This window comes from Rhamphochromis sp. 'chilingali' (assembly GCF_963969265.1).
Source record: "Rhamphochromis sp. 'chilingali' genome assembly, chromosome: 18".
NCBI lineage: Eukaryota > Metazoa > Chordata > Actinopteri > Cichliformes > Cichlidae > Rhamphochromis > Rhamphochromis sp. 'chilingali'.
In genome coordinates, this window is record NC_137945.1 from 15,115,619 (window position 1) to 15,136,380 (window position 20,762).

General features: G+C 41.0%; 1 protein-coding gene across 16 annotated transcripts in view; it reads left to right on the forward strand.

Moving 5' to 3' along the window:
- Nucleotides 1–20,762, forward strand: part of kiaa1217 (KIAA1217 ortholog) — a 132,880-nt gene that overhangs the window by 36,541 nt on the left and 75,577 nt on the right. The window contains exon 1 of one of the 16 annotated variants that reach the window (XM_080865380.1): nt 19,976–20,128. The exons of the other annotated variants lie outside the window; for them this stretch is intronic. The gene's annotated coding sequence lies outside the window, so the exon portion shown is untranslated. Of the gene's footprint in view, nt 1–19,975; nt 20,129–20,762 lie in introns of those variants that run through there. 16 annotated transcript variants of the gene reach the window in all.

Sequence of the window (20,762 nt, forward strand, 5' to 3'; positions counted from 1 at the left end):
GAAAGAAACTGTTCAATACTTTTTGGAAATATCTTTATTACCTTTCTTACTGGGACTGTTGTTGTGTCCATTCTCATGTCAATGTGGTGTTGAAGAACAGTGAGAATAATGGTCCTAAGTACAGACAGCTTTTCAGATTATCGTCTACATGCTGTAGGTATGTTCTGCCACCAGGGGGCAGGTTCATAAACAACCAGTCTGTGGGCTACTTCTGCTTTATCTGCTGTTAGTGTTTCATCCAGCTGCAGAGAAGAGCAAACTTGTACTGAAGGAGCTGAAACAAGTGTTAAAACAGTGAAAACTATCTCCTGGAGCCACGACTGGCTTCAGCAGATGCCTGACCTTCACTGAGCCTGGTTTTGCTGGAGATTTCTTCCTGTTAAAAGTTTTTCCTTCCCACTGTCGCCAAATGCTTGCATGCAGGGGGTCGTCTGATTGTTGTTTTTCTTTGTATTATTGTACGGTCACGCGTTTCTCTTTGTGGCCACATCCGCTATCACTCCTTTCCCTGTTCCGGCTCACTTTTAAACCAGTAATCGCTCGACTAATGCACAGCGTCATCTACGCTGAGCTACATGCTGTTGATCTTTTGAAGGACTGCACACAAGTATGTTTGCAAATAGATTGCATAAGGCTCTTTGTAAGTGCTTCATAGGCAAATGCACACACAAACAGACACAACCATTGCACCATAAATCTGCCATGAGCACTAATCTTGTGGACTGAAAAATTACTCAACATGCAAGTGCTGGAAACTGCAGTGTCCCAAACAGCCACTTCAGCCCTATAAATATGTCTCCAGAGATTCCAAAATGACAAAACCTACAGCAGGAATAAATATGCAACATCTGACACACACACACACACAAAAACCCCTCACTGTACACTAGCTGATTTTTGTTCCTTTTGTTCCTCCTTAGTTATGCATGATTAAAAGAATGGCCTCTTTGAGAAGAGTGCTTGCATAGTAACTTCACCCCTTAGCTGTCTGCTACACTTAACGGATGCTATTGTTAGCTGATTATGTAATACTTAACCCTGTCATTGAAATATCGTCACTTCTAGCCAGAGAAAGATGCAAGTGGCCACATTGCTATAGTCAAATGCCATCTTTTATATACAGTCCAATGTGGAGACCAATGGAAAATAAGTCTACTAACATGTCACATAGTAAACTCACATACAAGTTAATTTGGCCAATGGATATGCTACACAGTCAATAAAAAAAAAAAAAAAAAAAAAAACAGTAAGGAAATATATAAACAAGCTTTTGCTGTGAAAACTCAAAAATGAGTTTTGTGCTTTAACCATTTACTGTGACCTTATAGTGATGACAAGACCGTGGAGGTCAAGTCAAGACACATTTGGAGTGAAGTGGAATGAACACTTGATTCAGGAGGAAACCCCCCTCCCCCAAAAAGCTCTCTTCAGCATTGAGAAATATCACCAATCTACAAATCACGAAAACCCTTTAAAACTCAGCAATGAACCTGGGGTTGTTTTTTTTTTTTACAAAAACTAAAATATAAAACATATAAAGCAATGTTTTATTTGCGAATAGATTAAACAAGACAAATTTATTGTCCACCAGTCTTTATGCCTATGTATCACTTTCATGTTGATTTGGCATCATTTCCTCATTTATTCTGGGCAAATAAAGTGCACACTCATCCATTTTCCTAACTGCTTGTCCAGTTCATGGTAGTCGGGGTGGGAGCTGAAGCCTGTCCCAGCTGTGAGTGTTGTACCCTGCAGCAAAAGGCAGGGTAGAACTTAGACAGGTCACCAGTCCATTGTAGTGTTAACACAGAAAGTCTGTCAGGCACAGGCTGTGTATCAGGAAGGAGTTGGACCCAAAATGCAAACCTCAGGAAATGAGAAATAAACTCAAAAGCAACATTAATGCAGAGCTCTCATTTAACACAAAATAAAGCAGGTCAGGATGAAGTAGTTAATCATTAAGACTCTTTCAAGAAAACTCACACTTCGAGGAAGGACACAAGACATGAGAGAGAACACAACAAAGGACAAAGAAAGACTGAGACAATATATACACAGGATAATGATTGAATGGAAAACAGGTGGGAACACAGCTCGGGGATAAATCAGGTAATGACTCTGGAGGAAGTTAACCAAGGCACACGATACAGAGAAGAACAGGCAACGAAATAAAACAGGACGAGAGCCACAACTGGAACAAAAAAGACCAATCCAGACAGAAAACCATAAAGGAGGCAGGAATAAACAGGGATACAAGGAATAAAGTAGAAACCAAACTAACACCAAGAACAAGTATACATCTACCACCAGTTACCAGATTGTGTGTACCATAGGATCCAATGTGGCTGCTGGATTAGAACATGATGTTGCTTTCAAGCCCCTTTTAAGTTTCAGTGTTTCGTTTGTGCTTCTTCTGCCTTAAACAATGTAGAAATTTGTCGTTCTATCGGGGAATCAATTTTCCTTCTCTGAAATGTCGCTCTCTTAGACACTGTGCTGTCATTATGTTACACTGAGGCACACATGAAAATAAAACTGAAACTGAATTTCTGGGTTAAGCCCTGCTGACCTTTAGCTGACACTACTCCGGTTAAATACTCCTCATGCAAATCATTTATCAGAAACATAAAAAAAAAAACAATCAGTCACTGTTCTGAAAGTGTGTCCAGACATTTGAGTGAAACCCCAAAGTTTCTCTATCTGCCAAGTTTGTTTCATTTGGCCTCTTTGTGCACTCTGTGTGGTGTGCGTTTGATAAAGCAGGATGTCTAAGCCCACTTACTAAATCAGAAACTTCCAAGATGCTCAGTAGACAGACGGCCCTGTGAGATCCTCCATCAGGTCATACATTGAAGGTCTTTTCTTGAAAGTACATTTTTTGGTTGGTTGTCAGTTAGGGCTCTATTTATTCTTGAGTTCAGAGAGCGCATTTGATTTTTTAGTTGACCCTTGTTCTTTGTGAAGGGAAATGGATACTTTGTGTTAACAGAATTCCATTTCCCCGCTGGAATAAAAGCCTCCTTTTGCTCAGTAAATGCAGTTACAAAATCAAAATCTGAAGCATCATCCATGTCTGAAGCACCACAGTCATTTCGGATTTTCCCTTTTGACTTTACCCTGTCGTCTGTGCCCCTTTACTGCAACAGCAGCTTTTAGTGCCTCAGAAGTGCACTCTTCTGTTCCAGTTTCCTGCACTAAAAGTGACAGAAGACTGTGAAGATATCATATTTGGTGCGACAGTCACAGAGCTCAGCAAATAAACAAGATAAAAGGAAACCTTGATTTCTTAAAGAACTGTTCAACTTTGTTCATTTGTGATCCAGATAGTTATCCACGTAAGATAATTTATAAATTATCAGATGTAGATAATTTATACATTTCTTCACTTTTCGTTTATTTATGTCAAAGAAGTCGAGCACACAGCCAGCATCCTGTCTTTTAATATCACCATTCAGCCAGCTAGTGGTATTATATCCTGGCTGGCTGGCTCTTTTTTAAATGTCTTTATGTAATTACATGCAGAAAATAAAGATGGAAAATGAGTTCCAAGATGCCTGATTGGGAGCGTGTGGTTCCAACAGGAAGGCGCTGGCTCGTAAAAATTATTGATGCTGTACACCATGTGATACGAGGGCTGAGCAAGATGAGGCAGCATTAAATCCCACTGATGTATAGGCCTCGTCTTCTCTCTTTATCACTCCCTTTCTCTCTCTCTCTTGTTCCTGTGAGAGCGGAAGACAGATGAAGAGGAGAAATTAAAAAAGTTGGAGGCGGGGGAAAAAAGGCGGATATAGCTGGTTCGAACTTTGCTTTTGTATTTTGCAGGTTTTCTCTATATTTTCTTGGCAGCACACATGACGTTTCTTAGTCACAACACAGCTGTAGCCCTGAGACAGTTCATACGGGTACATGTAACAACGTGTATTTAATAAAGCTCGCTGTGAGGTGCGATATGAAAACGTTTGTTTACACAGAGTTGTAGTTACCTGCGTGGTTGATATGGAGGTTTCCCCTTTTGGCGGGGGACATTATGGGTACTCTACCGGATTCATTGCATGGATGATAAATAATGGTTAGAGTAGCGAATGAGTAAACAGCTCTTTCAGCAATAGCTTGCTTTGGGTTTGCAAGTTGAGACACATGGAGTGTTTTCTGTGAAGCCAACTGTTGCTCAGAGTGAAAAAATCCCCCTTTTTCAGAGTCTCTCTGTGAATGTGAAACTGATAAGTCAGGCAATCCCCACTGCTTGAGATTTATTTCAACCCCCATCAGTGTTTTCTCGCTACTAAAATCCCACCTCAGTTTATTTGCAAAAGCCAACTGTTTCAGTTTCTCCGTAAACCCTGAAGCATGTGTGTGGTTTTACTTTTAGGGGTGAAATGCCAGGAGTCAAGTGAGAGGGGCTTCCCCCCCCCAGTCGTTAAATGTTTATGAGTTGTGCTGCTTCAGGCTTTTGATAATCAAATAGTTAATCAAAAACTTGGAGTATAGAGTTGACCTTGGCTCATCACAGCACCACTGAGGGTTTAAAGCCAGAGTAATCATGCATTATAAATGAGGTGAAACAGTAGAGAATTATGTTTGTTTCTCACACTGTTCCCATTCACCAAAGCACTAAAGTACAGTGGCTGCTTATAGTTAGAGTTAGTTTTTGTTTGCATAATTTAATAATTTGACATTTCTACCTAAAGTTTGAACCACCAAGGGGCAGTGTTTTACCAGAAAGTTTTGATGTAGCTGTCCAGTAAACAAGAAGTACATCCAATGTTTGATTCGAGATTGTGGTGGTACATTAGCAGTGAGTGGTTTTCTGCTTCTTTGTGTCAGCCATGTTCACGGGGCGCTTTATGAATGCTTGGATTGGCTCCAGTCATGTGACCCTAAATTGGATGAATGGTTAAGTAAAAACTGAAAAGATGGATGGATGGATAGATGGTCCGGTACACCCTGGTTAACCGTTTTGTAGATGGTTTTGAAATCCTCATTGTGTTGTTGCTGCAAGCTGAACGCTGAGCGTATAAGCATGAGGGATTTTTAACAAAATAACGCTACTGTTAAGCTAACATATAGCCTGCAAGTAAAATTATTAAACATTCAAAAAAGCACCAAAAAGTAATAAAGAAGCTAAAAATAACTTAATCAAATATAAAGGAAACTACAGTTACTTAAAGGCATTTTCACCATTGAACTAATATTTGTTTAATTATTTACAGAGAGCTAAAGCCTGGATTAAACTCTGTTATGGACACGGACAGGGAGAGTAATCATTCCTGTTATACTTCTTTGAAGTCCACTTGCATGTGCCGCCTGGGCACAGGCGTAGTTGGTGCATAGTAATGAAAATTAAATGTAAATTAGTCAACATGCAGGCAGACACGTACCCTCACATTTACTGTCTGATGACAAATTTGACATCCGTGGGACCCTAGTGGACGTATAATCCCTGCTTTATTCATCCATTGTTGTTATTGAATGCAGTTAAGTGGGAATCAGACCTCTCTCGTCTTCCTCTTCATGCTGGAAATGGGACAACCCACTGTCTCTCTCACCCACTGTGTTTGCACAAGAGGTGGCAAGAGTAGCTTTCTGTTGAGGTTTTCCAGTCATGCTAACCACACGCTAACTTCTCCACCATTGTGGACGTGTGACAGTCATGATGACAGTTTGTGTGAGTGTAGCCTTATTCCATATTCCATATACTGGAAACAGAGACTGTTAAATCTTTTGAAAAGTGTTGGCATAACTTTTACTTTGGAGGCAAAAGTGCTTGGTGTCACACATTTTCAGGTTTTCACTATCGTTTGGTTAGCGGTTGGTGAGCATTTGCAGACAAGTTAGCCTTTCCCATGAAAACAACAGTTGATCACGACAACCTATTAGCAACCAAAGCAATCCTTTTTTTTTTTTTTTTTTAATAACTTTTTATTTATCATTTTACAGTATGGGAATACAAAACTTAAGGTCAGCATGGGAGACATTCACAGTTCCAGTAATAGCAATCTACTTACATCATGGTAATATTCATTTATTCAGTGCTAAGGGGAGTACACAACCCATTTTTCCCAGAGCTTCTTAAATTTCTCGAGCTCGAGTCTAAGGACAAAGGTAAGCCTTTCCATTCCAAAAATTTCTTCCACTATCCCACGCCATTGGGCCCGAGTTGGAGGGTCTGCCTTTAGCCACCTACGGGTTATGGCCTTTCTGCAGCCAGCCAAAAGTATTTTCAATAAATAAATATCTTTATGTGGGAGTGCCGTAGGCAATTTGCCAAGATACAACGTATCAAATGAATAGTCTATTGTAATCCCAATTATTTTGTTTATCTCAAGGGCCACCTCCCCCCAATATGGCTGAATCCTTGGGCAGGCCCAGAAGACATGAAAATGGTTTGCCATAGGGGTTCCACAACCTCTCCAACATAGGCCCTGGCTCTGAGAGCCTGTTTGCCGAGCTGTGAGTTTAGGAGTGTTAAAGAATCTCACTACATTCTTCCAACCAAACTCTCTTAAGGACCTTGAATTTGCAGTGGTAGCCTGAGACTCACATATACCCCACCAGCTGTCCTCCGAAATTCGTGAGCCTGATTCCCTCTCCCATTTATGCTTAATGTACAGCGTAGAGTGATTTTTAGAGGCTTGTATACTACCGTATATTTTTGAGACCATCTTTTTAGAGTCATTTCTCTTGTATGACTCTTGAAAGATATGAATTAGGTTGTATTCGTTTTCATCTCTGATTAGCAACGTCTTGTTGTAATAGTCTCTAACCTGCAAGTATCTAAAAAAGTCATGCTTTGCCAATCCGTATGTATCTGAGATGGTTTTATAGCTTTGGAATCCCCCATTTGTTGCTAGTGAACAAAAAGAAGTAATTCCTCTCAGAGTCCACTGTTTAAAGGTCCCATCCAGCCTGGCAGGTACAAACTCCGGGTCATAAGCTATCCAATTCAAGGTCTTAGCCTGCTTTTCTATTTGTAGTTTCCCCACAACCCTGAACCATAGTTTCAGGGTGAACCGGGTCAAATGGTTCAAATCTTTGTAAAATTTTTCAGCTTGGTTCTTATTTCCTAAAAGAGACTGTAATGGGAAGTCTAATTGTGTAATTTCCATATTTTTCGGCCAAAGCAATCCTAAAGAGGGTTTTAGTGCAACACCCTCATTGTCATCTAGCAACCGCTTTGAGTTATTTGCCAGCCAGTTGAGAAGCGATCAATATTCTTTCACAACCAACAAGCGGACAACTCTTGAGCAATTTGTGCATAACGTTGTGTCAGAAACCTCTGCCTATTAATTTATACTACAAAATTAACTTCATAATGAGGGTATAGAGCTACATTAATCATTTTCTCAGTTTTTAAGCTATTATTACAAGACAGACATTAGTTAAAATAGTTTTTATTGAAGTCAAGAAGATAAGAGAAGCATCCTTCAACAATGTAATGAACCATGGCAGTGACTACCATACCATCTATTACACAAAGCTTCAGTAAGAACCCATTTTAACTGCAGTTGGCATCTCTTCGACACAATACATAGATGTGTGAGACATACTTGTGGATTGCTTTTAGCTATTATTTTAAACATATTCCTGACCTATCCAGTAGCTTTAAAGGCAACAGCACTGATGAGAGAATACTGTCTAAAACGAACACTGGACTCAGACAGGCACTAGCTCCGTATGTGCAGCCTAACTGTGTTAACCAAAAATAATTGAGCCAATTTTCAAATGTACCACTTTTCCTGCAAAACAGATGTGATCTAACTGCCATCTCCTCAGCAGGGTCTCAATCAACCACATTTAACACAGTGGCTGTACATGTTCTTTCTGCTCTGAAGCCATTAAGATGGCGCTAACCCGTGAACCCTGAATTATAAACTGGTTTTCGGTTAATATAAGAAAATGAAAAGAATAGATTCATAACACAGACTACTGCTTCTATCATTTTGTCCTGAATTATGTGTCTGACATGTCATTTTACTTGACTTTTGTTTCCTCTAACACAGCAGCTAAGTGTATTTTTACATCCAGCTTTATTGGTCTTTTGATATTAATATTAAATGTAGAAGTAGCATGTCTGTTCTTCACACGACACGAGGAATATGTAGAAAATGATCATATTATATTTGTTTCTGCTAAAAGAGATTTATGCCTCATGCATTGAATTTTAAATTGAACTTTTTTTTGGCTAGAAATAAAACAGACTTCCTGGTCAAAAATGGCACACGCCATCTTTTCCTTTTGATTCAGGTTTCCTATCACGTCACATAATTACATCTTACAGCACTTGAATCTTTGACTTAGGTGAAAGTGTCTTCGGCTTCACATACTCCTGCTGCTCAGTAGCTCCTGGTATGTACAGTAGTGCCCTCAGCTGTACAGCTAATAGGATTTCAAGTTGAACTTGATTTATTTTTCCCCACACTAGAGTTTCACTTCTCCCATGCTGTTTTGTCAAAGTGCATGATGTGACATTTATTCATTTTATCCCTGCTAGCACAGCTTGTTCAATTACAGTGTGACTAAAAACTTCACTTCTCGCCAAGTTTCTTTCCCCCTAAATATGAAACGCTGAGATGGGTTTGACAGCAGCCCTGTGCCTCTGAGCATCTTTGGTACATTCTTACAGTATTAAACACTAGAATCATTGAATAAGGGATCAAGTGCGCTCCTCCCCCACCCACATTTAAATCTGGGGATTTTTACAAAAAGGGAATAATACAGTGTGGCTGTGTGATGAAGCCATTGGTGAGGCAAGCGTGGTTTTCAGCTAGGCAGCTAAAGCTATCATGAGACTGACGCAGCATTTCAGCCTGAGCTTGCAGGCAGAGAATGAGGGGATTTCTGCTGAACGGGTGCGAACAGCTGGAGGTTTAATATTTCACAGAAAACTGGGAAGAATTCTGAGACAGTCGATTTCTCCACATTATTTCACATTTTATTTTTATCTAAACTCCGAACTAAGACATTCCAGTTCAGGAATCTAATCAAAAAAAGGTTAATGTGTTGTCAGGGGTTTAAGAAGTGGAAACAAATTAAACATTCAGTGATTCAGTGCAAACTTTAAATCTGATTATTTTTCATTCTGCACAAGTCAATTGTTCATAGCCATTATTTGTTGAAGCTGCTTCCTGACAACGATTGTCTCCTAGAATTACGCCTAGCCGAGTGGCCATTTGTCTTGATCCGTCCTGACCAACAGCTTTGCAAGCCGCCCAGCAGAAAAATGTAGATGGCTTTGATAGGCATCAGAAACCCTTATCTCACATCCCCTGTTATATAAGATTTGATTTCTTATGACCAGAGAGACTGGACGAAAAAGACAATGTAAGGCAGGACAAACAGGAGCCATCGTGCTGTTATACAACTGGCAGTGAAACAAGGACAGGATTCAGATGTGACTGTTTTGGAAATGCAGTAGAGTGTGTTTTTGCATGCAAAGAAAGTTTTGGAGTACTCTGGTGTGAAGTCGTCTCTTTTTACCCGCCTTTGAACAACAACAGTTTCAAGACAAACAAATCCACAGGTGTATAGTGTCAGGAAAGATGGTTTGTGTCATGTTCCTGGATGGTGATGTACACACAGTGTGTGTGTGTGTGTGCATCTAGCCCTGTTGCATTAAACCATCCTCTTCTGTGTTTGACTGCTCCCAGTTGTTCATCACAAGCAAGTGGTGGTAAAGTTGGAGTAAAAGTGAAGTCAGCATACCAAAAGCGGTTTGGTTTCCACTTTGTGCGTTTGCACGTGGACAGATTTATCATGTATCTTCACACTGTGACCATACGGAGCTGCAGAACTGCCACAGTTGAGATGAGAAAGCAATAATTCTTTTGTTTTCTCTGCGCTGTCGTTTTATCTTCTCGGAGGCAGAATATTAATTCTTAGTGCTGCATCATAACACGTTTGTTTGCTGTTTTGTGATCCCATAAAATCCTTTGACAGGCAGACGAGGAGCGTTCTCATAAATGGGAAGTCAACAAGGGTATGCAAAGTTGCTGATTGAGGCCCACAGTTCACAGTGAGACAGCCAGCAGTTAATGTGATGCGTAACCAGCAATCATCAATTATTCATCGTTGAAACATTTTCCAGAGTACCAGGAAAGAGTGCTTTTATGGATAGGCAAATTACTTATATCTTTAGGGCTGCTTTATCTCTAAATTCCTTGCAGACATGCTTTGCATGTTAAATATTTTGCTGCAACGATGCAGCTAGCTTTAAAGCCCTTGCTTATAGGGAATACTTATTTGTTCATTTTTATTGTGACATTACATAAAACATCTGATAAATATTTTAGTCTCATTATTCTTGGACATTATAAATGCATTTTATGAAGTCTGTAATTCGTGTCTCGCACCAGAAGGCACAAAAGTGCACTTATGGGGCAAACTCAATTAAGCTAAATGCTTTTTATTACTCAATAAACCTGATTAGGAATCACATTTCTGTGACAACAAAAAACATGCATTTACTGTTATTGTTTCCTGGGCTGCACTTGCTGTGATTTGAAAGAGTTACGTAACAGAGAGAATGTATGAGAGGCAGGGATGGAGGGATGGCCAGATGTAGACTCGGGTGGGAGAGGAAGAGAGCCTGACCTGACTGACTAACCCAGCTGGTGGCCCAGCATTTCCATCAGTCATCGCCTTTTGTCTGTCTCTCACCTCTTTGTTCACAGGTTAGTCTCAGATTTCTTTCGCTTTGTAAACCTGCATGCCTCGGGTTAATAAGCTGATTGATGTCAAGTGAACTCACCTGTTAACTGGGACATTTTTGTTGTGTCTTTGCAAAGTTCAGACCCAAACCTTACCAGAGTTTTGGTGTTAGATACCAGTTTTTAGGAAGTTTAAATTCTGACATATTTCCCATGATGGAATTTCGGTTCAGAGCTTTTAGGAAGTGTTTATGTAAAGATTTGTTTCCCATAACTTGGCAGTGTGTTGTGTTAATATACTATATAAGGTTGTCAAAATACGAGAATCAGGAAAACACTTGATACCATTCTGACAATAGCTTGGAGTCACCAAATGAATTTTTTGGTCTCTTTGGTCTTTGCACCTTGCTGCAGATTGCTTCCTTTGCTAACACGGATTTCTAATTTGTGTTGTACAGTTATTTCATTTTTAACCTTAATTTATATTTTATTCCTTCCTAGTTAAATTTACCCTTTTTAATTTTTCATATTTATTTCCTATCTTATTCATAGCCTTTTCCTTTTTTGTTTTCTTTAGGTCACGAGCAGTTGTCCAAGCATTTCACTACATATCGTACTGTGTATGACTGTGTACGTGACAAATAAAATTTGAATTTGAATTTGGATTTGCACAGATGTGGAGATGTAAAAGCTACGGAGCCCCTCTGATGACATGGTCCAAAAAATAAATAAATTGTGGCCACAAAATACTACTTCGTGGGCACGAAATGGGTATAAATATATCTCAGGGCTCTCAAAATTTCAAAATCCCTGGTAGCCCTTTGGGCAGGGACTCTTCAGTTTTTGGTAGCCCAAAATAAATGTAAGTAGCCCGAATAAAAAAGAGAGCAATTTTTTGATTGATGTTTTGTTTCCTTTACAATATTATACTTTAATGTATAATATTGTAAAGGAAACAAAACATTAATCAAAACAAAAACAAATTACAACATTGTATAAAAATTACAATCATCAACTCAAATACTTGGTTCTAATTGAACAGAAATTTCTATGAACTTGTAAGAACTGTGTAGGACATGAATCAGTCTGTGTCAGATCCTGAATTTGAAATTTCCACTGAAGTCACGGGTAAGAGACAAGTGGAACCAAGATCTAGGCCATTTGCTTTTTGAATTTTGCAAAGACTGCTAAATTTTGCCAGTGGTAGTTCACTCTTTGCAACATAGTACGCTGTTCTAAACAGATTTTTCAGGTTTATTTTTAGTATGTTATTTGCAATTGGTGTTTGTTCTGGGAAAGATATTGCAGACTGAGCAATAATGCATTTCTTGCATTTCTCATGGGTTCTAATGGGGGCCTTTCTTAAAATGACTGGTCCCAGTAACAAAGACGCTTGTTGACTCAGAAATCGAGAGAAAACCAACAATACACCTGGCAGAACATCATGTTATTTACACGGGTGCACATAAGTGGTCCGCATGTGCGCATTCGCTGTCAAAATAAAAGACGCGCACCAGATAAGAAGTTGCAAAGCACTGTTTTTGTCCGCTAGAGTGGGATTTTCACGGCACATTCCGCACCACATCTCTGTGCGTTCATCATTTGTTTGAAGCCAGCTCACCTCCTGCAACCACTTTTCCGAGAATACGTGCTTCTTTTGTGGTTCGGACTCCTTCTGACATTTGTTTGGAGGCGGAACACCAAAGTAATTGCTTAAAGGAGCTTGCTTCTTCGACATCTTTAAGAGTTCTAAACAAATGTCTGTCCTCCTCCAGAAAATCTTATGTATGCAAACACGCGTTGCAACTTCATATCTTGTGCGCGTTTTTTTTATTTATTATGACAGCGAATGCGCACCTGCGGACCACTTATGTGCAGCCCCGGTTATATAGCTCGTCATATTGCAGCCACAGAAATTATTTTGTCCATGAAACCATAAAGCTGCACTTTCTTTTTGCCTTATAGTCTGATTTGTCATAATTTTTCCATTTTGTGGTAAGTTTTTCTTTGGCTGTCACTTCTTCACCCTGACCTGTCAGCAGAACTAAAATATATATCCTGCTGCTTTTACACACACCCACATAACGCTCAGCGATTCTCTGCGCGATCAACCTCTCACATGTTTAAGCTGCGGGAGATTTCACTTGTCATGTTTGCATAGTAAGCTAACAATTGATAAGACGATGCCAGAGGAATTGATGCGCAAATTATCATCACTCACCAATCAGTACTGTCGCTCTCTACACACAGTTCACGCGATTGCAAAGTGAAAGCAAAAAACAAGCGCAAATTCAAACGTGATTTCAATATGTCACATATTGACAGTGGCTCACCAATGCCAATGACATAATTACCCAGCTACATTTCCGAAAGAATGCAAAAGCATTGACATATATTTTTCCTTCCTACAATAGCCCGACGGGCAGGGCAGAGATAGATTTTGGTAGCCCGACTGGAAAGATCGTTAGCCCCGGGATGTCGGGCTAGCGATTTTGCGAGCCCTGTGTCTGATTGAGGAATCACTCATCTTTGGAAAAGAGAGTTTATTACAGAGAAATGGCTCTTTCCAAAATAAAAGCTATACTATCCGCTTCTTCTGGGCTATATTCTCAGCAGCATAAGGAGAATCATGTGCTAACAGCTGTCTAAATGACTCGGCTAAAGTTAGTAGCATGCTTGCTTTTTTTTGTCTGCTTCCACTTGTCTTTGCACTGGGATGATGTCGGGGTAAATGTGCAGTCATATTCGTTGTGTTCCCACTAGTGCTTTCAGGTTAATCTCGTTGAAATGACCTTAACGCCACAACACGGCAAATCTCCGTTAACGAGCTACCGCCGATCGCTCCGTGCATGGGGCTAGACGGCCAACACGTTAACGAGCTAACTGCGCTAACACACTAGTTCACACCAATGTAATTGAGCATTGCATGGCACATCCAACATACTGTTTTACTTTAGTCCATGACTCGCTTACCTTCAGGGTCATACGTCACATGAAAACCAAAATAATTCCAAACGCCAGATCTGAATGAGGGTGGGGGAGGTCCATGTTGCTGAGAGCTTAACTTCTGTCTCGCTAGCTTGCCCTGCGCTCTTCCTTCTGTCTATGCTGTCTGTGTGGAGCGCTCAGTGGATCTGCGCTGGACAGTGCAGCCTAGGCGGAGTAGTCGAACACAGATTCACTGAGCGCTCAACACAGACAGCATCGTCAGAAGGAAAATTGATAAAATAAATTACAAATGTTGTATTGTTCGATACATATGCGTACCGAACCGAAAGCACTGTATCGAACGGTTCAATATCGATACGAATATCGTTGCACCCCTATATATGTATATAGATATATATGTATATAGATATATATGTATATATGTATATATATATATATTATTAATATCAGTGGAAATTGAACAGCACACATGGAGATATATAGTTCAATATTGGCCAACAGATCTGCAGACTTTCACTAAGACCTGTTGGTTCATGGGTATAGCAATTTGATACAAAGCGGATGTCTGTGGAGGACCAGAGGGTAATGGCATTACCTTATCTTTGAGCGTCCCTTATGTCATTCTGACAGTTGCTTCATGCTTCACTTACGCTGCGCTTTAGTAGTCAAAATGTTGCTGCAGTAGCCAAAACAACGAGCTGCACTGTGTGAAAGTCAGAGTTGTATGCAAGGTCGAACACTGCCTAACATTTGAACATAACATGGACTTTAAAAGCATCCCTAAGTCCACTTTCAAAATACCAATGTTTTGTCAGGCAAAGACGATTATTCACAGTTTTTTTTAAAGCATGAACAGCTTGGTTGATAAAGAACACGTGTTTGTATATCAAAGTGAGGATCCAGCTGTTTGCCGTGAGTTATTGTAGATTTAAACAGCGGGTTCACAGTTTTTCAAATCTGTCTTGAAACGAGCCATAAGGATTCTGTTATACTGGCCCACAAGCCGAGAATCAGCAAAAAAAAGAAGAAGCTGAAACTTGGCAGGGGTGTGTTGAATCAGAGTTTGGTTAATCACTTTAATGCATGAATGTCTCTTTGTGTTGTATTTGTAATACTTTGCTCACATAATTACACCCTACAGCACTGGAGTCTTTGACTCGAGTGAAAATGGGGTGAATTGTTAAATTGAAAAAAAATTTGGTTTTTAGTCATATTCTTTGCCCGGCGGCTCTTATTGGACCCTTTTTTCTGTATTTTATGGCGTTACAAGCTGTTACATTGAAACCACTTCCAAAACATGTATTTAATCTTTTTCCCAAGTTGGGATGAAAGAGCTGTTTTTATAATATAAAGAAGATTTAAGATATATTAACAATTACAATATTAATGCTGATAGAAGCTGAGACCTAAGACATTATCATTATGAGTATCAACCAGTAAAGATTTAAAGGGTGTGAAAAATTAACATAATTCTTTACAACTGCACATGGTTGTAAATGGATTTTCTTTCTATTCTGGATTCTTTTTTTCCTCATGTAAAGCAGTTTTTAAGCCATTCTGACGCTTGCTCCTGAAGGAGAGAACTGCTTGTGTCTTCTCTTACTTTCTGCTACTCCCTTTAGAGGATCTTCCTGTCACGATCAGGTGTCTGGGAATGGAGAGAGAGGACCCAAATGAAAGACACAGTTTTTATTAACTGGAGCTAGGTTAATAAACGATTGAAATAAACAGAGTGCATGCACACGAGGAAATTACGACAGCATGACCGGAAACAGAGACCAACTGAGTTCTTAAAGAGACAGGATAATAACAGGATAGGTAACAGGTGGGAACACGGCTAACTAATGAAACAGAGTAACCAAAAGTAAACCTAACGCACATAGGACAAGAGACTTTCACAATAAAGATGGAAACCGACTCGAGAAACTAAACAATGACAAAAAGTCCAAACCCCAAACACTGGGTCAACAACCCAGGTGCCATGACACTTCGTCTGTCTCATCCTATCCCTAGCATCCTCTTCTGCCACACCAACCCTCGGCATTTCCTCCTTCACATCCATGAACCTTCTCTGTGGTCTCCATCTTTTCCTCCTGCCCCAGTTCAACATACTTTGTCCAATATATTCACTCTTCTTCGTCTGCACGTCCAAACCATCCTAGCCTCGCCTCTCTAACTTTGTGTCCAAACTACTCAACCTTCTTCTCCTGACTTTCACTCCTCTTCTCTTCAGAGCATACTTCCATCTCTTTTCCACTTGCTCCCTGCTCTCACAGCGCACCACGTCATCTGTGAACCTCACAGTCCACAGAGACTCTTGCCTGATCTCATCTGTCTACCTGTCCATCTCCAGTGCAAACAAGAAGGGTGTTCAGAGCTGATCCCTGGCATAGTCCCACCTATACCATGATCCTATCTGTCACTCCTACTGTACACCTCACCACTGGCTCACTGTCGTCATACATGTCCACATACAGTACCACAGATTCTTTTTTGGCACCCTATCATATGTTTTCTCTAGATTCACAAACACACAGTGAAGCTCCTTCCGACCTTTAGGTTAAAATTTTCGCTAGCCTCTCTCGTGAACATCTCCATACCTCCACAGATATATTATAGCTGCCCTCACTCCCTTCTCAATAATCTAAAATTGTAAACTTCCTGATTAACCACTTATGTAATTTACTTTGTATTAACCAGTTTCTTTACTGAAATGTCTGTGCAGTTTTACATTCAGAGCTGTGATCTTAAAATCACAGGCCAGTTTTTCAAACCGTTAGCAGGCTAGCTGACTTTGAAGTAGCTTCCTGTCTTAATCTGTAATGACTTCGATGCCTCGCTCTGGTTGTCTTGTTCTTTGCTTCTGAGTTTTGACTCTGACAGATTAGTGCTGGCCAGTCTTCACCACAGAATGATGCACATAATGCTCTCTGTAGAATATAATTTCCGGTGCTGCCACTTTAATTCATTTATGCACGTGTGACTCAAGGACAGACAAACAGAAACAGAGTCATGTGACCCCTCTGACCCTTTGTGCTATGTTTCCTGGGTGAGTTATGTCTCATTGTTCCTTTCTGTCACTGTTGCAGTGGGCCACAGGACAATCAGACTGGCCTCATAGTGCCACATTCACTTCTCCGGCCAAGCTGTGATCTCACACCTCTCACTTCGCATTCTCATTATTTCAGGCTCTTATTAATTTATTTAATCAATAGCCGTTTAAGATCTCCTCCCCGGAAATGCATAATGGCAGCAGATTCATCGGGCTGCTACATCAAATTATGGGCTTGACTGGTAGGGTCTCTGGAGGCTCAGATGTGTGTTTGTGATGGGTTAAACACAGGTTGTGATGCACGGTACTGTGCATTGTTTACATAATGATAGCTCATCATCTTCAGACAGTCCCTCAAACCTGAAGGGCAGTGAGCCTAAACTTCAATAAGACTCCTCTCAGAGTATCCGATGCTGACTCAGAGATCACACTCGTCCAGTGGCTCCATTGTTGCCATGAGCTCAGCTCTGAAGCCTCCCTGTGGAAGATTATGAAAGTGGCTTTAAAATACAGAGCAGCAGCTCAACGGGGCTTTAGATGATTTCAGGCTAAATATATGTAAAAGGCAGCTCGGTCCACAGGGTAGAGTGGGATCTGGGTGGAAGGCAGCCAAGGCCTTTGGTGCCTCCTTTTTTTGCTGTTTTTGTTATGCGCTCTGTATCAGTTTGAAAGATGTCCTGCAAACTAAAACCAAAAATAAGAGCCAACAAAAACTGTCACTTTGAGTTCAGAGTTTTTAAGTAAAAAGAACTCAGCAACAATACCCCTGACTGTAAAAACAGATATAAACAGGTGTATTATTTTAGTTTATATACTGACTGTTCCATCTGTGCCACTTATAGACTCAACTTCATGGAAAAACAGTTGCTAAATACATCAATAACAATTAAAAAGGCTGAGAGTTTATTCATTGTTAACGCTGCTTAAATGTTAGAAGAGAAAAAACAAAAAAAGTACATTAAAATCATAGATGTCAGTGTCACCAGTAGGTTTCAAATGTTTTTTGGTTTTTTGCATTACATTGCAGTCCTTGTATCAGCCTTGTTTAACACATCCAGCAGCAATGCATCAGCTGGCTTAAAGCAAAGGTCACATGACAAGCTGTCCTTTTCAGATAAAAGGAGGTGACACAGTGTATCCAGTTCTTTTTCTTCATGTGACTCATCTTTAGATTGTTAAGCACGTTGGCCTAAAGAGGAAAAAAAAGTTAGCTTGCGAGCCTCCTTTCCCGAATCTTAATTTGTGCTGCTGAAAGCGAACGGCTTGTCATTTCACTCTCTTTGCTTTACACGAGCACGGCTGAGTTCAGCCTCTTCCAAGGCACACAGGTGGCTCATTCACTGGGTGACTGCAGGTTCGGCTCCTTGGTGGCAGACTGGCACAGGCTGAGCCGCCAGGCTGAATAGCCTCAGGTGTAATCCTCACCTGCTTCTTTGCCGTTAAATCCCGAATGTTTTGATTTATTTTGCTTCCACTTCTATTTTTCTGAATGTCTTTTCAGCACTGGAAGGATTCAGTGCTAGAGGATTAGTCAGAGTGGGCCCTGTTTATAATGTGCATGCAGGAAGAGAGTAAGGAAGAAGTATTTCCACTTTCTTATGGCAACACAAGTCCAGAAACATGTTCATGAGTACATGGGCATACAGTTACATATGTGTACACACCCATCCAAGTACGGCACTGTATAGACATCACTGCACCTGCTTTCTGTTATCGTGCACAGAGTCAAAAGCTCTTTCTCTGTCTTTATTATGTGATAAAAGCAGGAGAAATAAATGCTGACGTACAAAGCCTACATGCCGGCACACCTGAGCTGCCGAGGGAGTGACTGAGCACATTTGATCTTTTCATGCTGTTTTTGTACTAACTGCTGCTTTGAAGTTTTGCTGTTTTGTGCATCTGAGCCCCTGAACAATGAACCGCAGTTGTGATTGTCTGGATCATGTCTGTCAGCGTGGGGGTTTTTGTGCTTGTGTTCAGAAGAGGAGGGGTCCGTGAAGGAGAGCAGGCTCCCTGCTCCAGCACATGGTGCCCAGACTAAACAACAAGATGAATGTTTCCTGAATTCGACTTGGCACAGAGACACCCCCCAATCTACCCATGCGGCTGAACTCTAAAAAGACTCGCATGCCTAGCTGGAAGAAATGTATTTGAAAGAAAATTGCGGAGTTACAGTAGCCTTATTGTTGAAACGATCTATGTAAACACCTCTGAGCAGAATCCGCTTTAATCTGCCAAACTTACGGTAGTTTGGTTTATTATTTTCCCCATTGCAGTGCTGTGATTTTTCATTTTACCATCATACAAAGTGGTTTAGATCATCTATGTTTGTCTCATAATCCAGAAATCGTAATGTTTATCCTCTGAATGAAATGCTTTCTTTTTATTCCAGTGCAAAGTTTTACCTTAATAGCAGATTATAAGAGGTACAAAGTCGAAGTGCTTGCGCGGTGCCTGAGTTGTCTAAGGACTTCCACACCCCGCATGGTGTTACCATCTTGTGATGATAGAACTGTTAACAGCGCCAACAAAAGCTCAGTGTGCTGCTGTCAACCTGTCCCCTCCCACACATCACCTTTCACCTCACTGCTCTGCACCCCCCCCCCCCCCCCCCCACACACACACACACACACACACACACACACACATCACACCTCTACTCTTTCTTATTTCACTCAGAGGCTGGAAAGAGCTGGGGATGCATGGGGCTGGGCAGCTATAGTGAAACTGTGAATTGGAGGTTGGCACCGTGAGAGCGCATACAGTACACTGAAAACCTTTGGCAGGCTATGGTAAAGGGAACTTGCTGTGGAGACCAAGCTTTGAGGTCTGTGACGGGCTGAGCCTCATTGCGGTTTATAACAACAAGCTGTTGGATTTGGAGAGAAAGTTCCAGACACGCCCCCCAGCTCTCAGTCAACACAGCCAACCCCCTTTTTACCCATGCCTGAAAAAGTGTATTTGTCTCAGTAAGACTGAAGCTGGCAGCCCCCACTGTGCATTTTCCTTCCTATCCTATCCTCCCTCCACCTTCGCTCTTTTAGCTCATAGTTTGCGTCTCCCAAACTCTTCTTCTCGTGACTGAGGAGAGCCCAGCTCCAGATAGTGGCAAGAGGTTAAAAAACCTTAGTCATGAGGGATCACACACATACATAGACAGGCGTCTACATGTGACAAGCCCCTGCCAAACAATCGCTGCTGGCTCAGAGAGAGTAGGTGGGCGGAGGGGCAGCGGTAGTTTCTTGGAAGGCCTGATTGGAGCATAAACAGCAGCCCAGGAAGTCTAACAGAAAGAGAGAGAGGGAGAGAGCAAGAGACGGAGGGAGGGAGGGATCAGTGGAAGTGTAGATCTACCGGGAGAGAGCAAAAAGTTTTGGGACTGAGGCAGTGTGTTAGTTTGTGTCACTCTGGGTGAGTGTGAAGAAAAAAAGACTTGGTTATCAGGACATACTTTACCACAGCCTACCAGAAAGAAAAGGTGAGTAGCTACATCTTGCACAAGAGCACACGCCTCTCTTACACCGATACATAAACGCTCACGGGACTATAAACTCCCATCTTCATCAGTTTTTCCATCCATAGATTCAGATTGGTGCACTGTAAGGCAGACATCCCTGCACTGTGAGAGAAGATGGCATGCTGTTACTGTTGCATGCAGTGTCATTTAAATTTCCAGACAGTTTTTTGGAGTTGCATTCACTATGGTGTTCTTGATGTGTGTGTGTGTGTGTGTGTGTGTGTGTGTGTGTGTGTGTGTGTGTGTGTGTGTGTGTGTGTGTGTGTGTGTGTGTGTGTGTGTGTGTGTGTGTGTGTGTGTGCTGCCTGCTGATGGTTTCCCCTGGCTCCGAAAGCTGCTTGTTTTCCATAGCTGTTTTCTTTTCTTTTTTTTGCTGTGCCTTGAACCGCAGCCAACCATTCAGTGTGTGAAGCAAAAAAAAGAGAGAAAAAAGGGGGAGACCATCTAATGTGTGTGTGGCTGTGTCTAATTAAGCTGTTGGAGGGAGAAGAGTGGTGAGGGTCAAACCATGAGAGGGTGAACTTGGAAAAACAGCACTGTCCCTCTTATAAAACACATCCCTTGCACAAACTATCAGTTACATTAATTGTCTGGG